Below are 3,821 nucleotides of genomic sequence, written 5' to 3'. Positions count from 1 at the left end.
GGTGTTCAGTACATGTGGGAAAAGATTATCCTCAATTTTAATCAGCCGAAAGAGTATCATCACTACCACCACAAAGCAGTTTTATCTATATTTTTTAGTCAATCCAAGATTAACAGGATTAGGGTACTTCTCACCTTTTGCGCGGCGTATTTCTCTGATAAAGACTTAGAACTTATATCGTGGACGAATAAATGCGCAATCAATACTTGCTTTTTATTTATAGGAGAGCAGATTATATCTCTGATGCCTCACTGGCAAAATTTCATGAAATTTCCAGCACATAATTAGGTTACCACAAAATGTGGAATGTCATTGTTTAATGGTAAAAAATTGTGATTGTTGGATATTTCTCAATAACAGAAAGAGCGAGGAGATCACCAAAGATTTTCGCCACATCATAAGCACGATATGTACCAAAATAGCTTGCATCAGCGTTTTTCTTTCAATGTTTCATTATTTACGAGAAAAATTAAACACTGCTAAAATTAACAGTCGCACGTTTGTATTGGAAAATTGTGTTAGCGAAATAAAAAGAGACACTAACTCATAAACTCGGCAGCTTAATAACAATCCCTGACGCACTTTTTTTACAGCGATTGTGTACATTAAAGACGGAGTGTAAACATTAACGAGTTGCTAATACCACGAGACACATATCCATTCTATACATGCAATACTAAGTCAGAAATTGGACACGGCAGAAATCAGCATTTTCTGACGTGCAGCGCCGTGGCCTGAGTCCACCTACGACATGTACGCGGGGCTAATCGCCCATACGCTCCTGACCTACCGCCTTCACTCCTGTCGTTATATGGAGACCAGAGCATGTACACAGGTCGGCACATAGTAGTTAGGCACCTCGAATAAAGTTGGAAAATGAAAAATTGGTAAAATTTTTCCTAAACTTGGAGATTCCTTAACAAACTTATTCTCGTATATTCAAATAAACTTTTGAAAGTGCACAAACCAAGACATTTTACCAATAGAACTTACTGTCTTGGTGTTTGAGTAATAGGGGGCCTCTTTCTATCAATTGGTGTCCCCAATGGACTTTATAATTCGGCCTAGGGTCTCTGGTCCACTGGGGTATACTGATGGACGCAGTATCCCCAACAAACCTGTCCACGGCACCAACTTCCTGTGACCGTCCATGGACAATCGTACGGACCGACATTTCACTTAAATTTTTGGGGCAAGAAAATTGCATATTAAGATTTGCTTCTAATGGAGATTTTTGACACTCTTATAATATCATATTTTTATGATCCCCCGGCAACAGAAATTACTACAATTATGCCACTAAGGCAAACAAAAAATACTTTGGTTCGCGGTCACATGGATTGCTGAAATTTAGGGGTCGTAGGGTAGGCATTAACATTTTTTTTTTTTTTTCCTGCCAGAACATGGTGTAGGCAGGACATATAATTTTTTTTTCACAAGTTTAACTATAGGGATTAGTGATGCGGAATCGGCTGGAATTTCATAATCGATTATTGGTTTCCCCTTAACCCGAGTCGATAATCGATTATAAGCCGGCTCGCATTACATCGGTTATAATACGCATAGATTTAATTTAATCTTACTTCTGTATTATTACTACAATTATACATAGCATTCATAGTTACTCATTCGTTTATGATCATGTATTAACTCTGTGCAACGAGTTGATGTGATGCTATATCAATGCTCTGTTCCCGCCTATACATAGTTTAATCAATTTAAAAAGAAATGGTTTTAAAATGCCTTTATTAAAACATATTAATCAGTTTTTAAACAACATGATCAGATTGTTCTTTATTATAGTAAGTAAGTTGTTTGTGTTATCTAATTAGCTGTAGGCTGTGTAGCCGAGTTAACGTGTGCCTTGCCAATGGAATAATTCTATCCAAATAACACGCAATGTAACACACTTACGGAGAGCTAGAATCGTCAGTTACGGATAATCTTTTGTTTGGGCACAGTGTCAATAACCTTTATAAACAAAGACATACTGTCCAATTTGTCATGTCTATAAGTACACTAGTACTGCTTGCAATCAGAAGAGAGACTATGTTGCAACAGTACGTGATTCATGAAGGTGTATCCTCTGCGCACTACACACTGATGCACTTTCTACTTTCGTAGCAATACAGTGCTCCTATGTCGCGATTTAGTAAATTAAAAAAAGATAATTTTTAGTTTTTTTTTGTATTTTGGTATTATCGAATAATTCTGTTTTCAGTAATCTATTATCGAATTACTGAGAATAATCGATATCGATTTTCGGATTATAATCAATCATCGGAGACATCACTAATATAGCGGTATTACAGCTGTTAAAATGCAGCGGAGCACGGATGCAAATGAGACTTGCAGTTGATTGTACACATTGCTGCACAAGTCGATGACATTGTTGTCACAAAATGTGAACAACCGAGTCGTTTACTGGTGTTCGGATGTACTGGTATTCTGTGTCGTTACTGCGATAGTTAGTGTTAGAATCGGCTCCAAAACGGTACGCTTGAATAATTCGTCCACTTTGAAACAACGCCGACGGTAACCGAAGTGTAAACGCGCTCAATTGCGGCGTGAATAGGTTAGCCCCGATAGCATGCGTATACTATATAGTACGCGCATTCGGATCGCGTACATCCAGAGCCGGGCGCTGCGGCGCATACGACTTCAGGCTTCTGAGTGTGTGTGGAAGTTAGTACGGCCGGCACCGGCGCCCAGGCTCTATTACGATGTTTCGACGTTGTAGGATTCTAGAAAGTAGTGGTAGGAACTGCTTTCAGCTTGCGGCGCCAACGAAGTTCTGTTATTAAATATTATTGGTATTTTGGAACTCTCCTTAGGTAAATAAAATGACAAGAGTCGGATATTTGAATATGTATGATCGGCAGGCGGTATCTTTGAATTTTATTTTTTCTTGAAACCCTCTAAAAGTGACCGCAGTCGCACATTTTATCACTCCGAAATGTGAAGTCGGGCGGGTGACCCGAACCAAAGGGAATTTTTAGGTCGGCCTAACTGGAATGAAATATATATGACCTACTTAGCTCTAGTACTATAGCCCGCGTACAGTTGCCACAGGGCTATAGAACATTTTATGCCAGGTTTCGTAACTGCACCTGTCCCCCAATGTTTCCACAAAAAATGGCTCACAAAACGCAGAATGATCAGGCTTTTTAACACTTATTTATCTACATGGACACCTCACCTATCTTTTTCAACACTTTCCACAACTTTACACCCTGTATTTATGCATTTATTCCTCAAAGTGCTAGCACTACTTGCATTTTCATTGCATGTTGTTGTGTACACGCCAGGGGCGGAATTAATTTTTATTTTTTAAGGTCTACTTTTATTAGAGCCTTGGGGCTATTTTTTGTTTTAGGGGCTACTTTTTCGTTGCACGTTGAACGTTGTGGAAAGGGAATGAAGGTATCGGCTTTTGCTTGCATGTTACAGCGCTATACGAATCAGCGCTGTAATGATCAACTGATTCTAATCGCTTGCTTCAGTACGACTAGTCTTCGACCGATACGGTTTGTAAAAAGGTGTTTATTTTCCACAGCACAGCACTCAGTACAGTATGTTGTTTACGAATTACGATCGATGTAAAAGATTACCAAAGACCGGTAATGCGACTATCACGTTGTACCTGGGGTACGGTGAATGTTGAGCTAGTTTTCGCGGGTCGCAGTGAAAATTACATACAGGATACAAAATTACAAATATTACAAACATATTAATAAATCATGACACAAAATTATTATACAATATATAGCACAAATAATAATAAAATGTTAACATGCATTCAGCATGTTAACATTTTATTA

General features: G+C 38.5%; 1 protein-coding gene across 1 annotated transcript in view; it reads right to left on the bottom strand.

Moving 5' to 3' along the window:
- Nucleotides 1-3,821, bottom strand: part of LOC106813347 (ATP synthase subunit beta, mitochondrial-like) — a 16,578-nt gene that overhangs the window by 11,353 nt on the left and 1,404 nt on the right. The gene's annotated exons all lie outside the window — the stretch shown is intronic.

Source organism: Priapulus caudatus, unplaced genomic scaffold, assembly GCF_000485595.1.
Source record: "Priapulus caudatus unplaced genomic scaffold, Priapulus_caudatus-5.0.1 Scaffold758, whole genome shotgun sequence".
NCBI classification, from domain to species: Eukaryota; Metazoa; Priapulida; class Priapulimorpha; order Priapulimorphida; family Priapulidae; genus Priapulus; species Priapulus caudatus.
The sequence above is the reverse complement of the archived record's forward strand: the minus strand, read 5'-3'. Positions and strand labels throughout refer to the sequence as shown.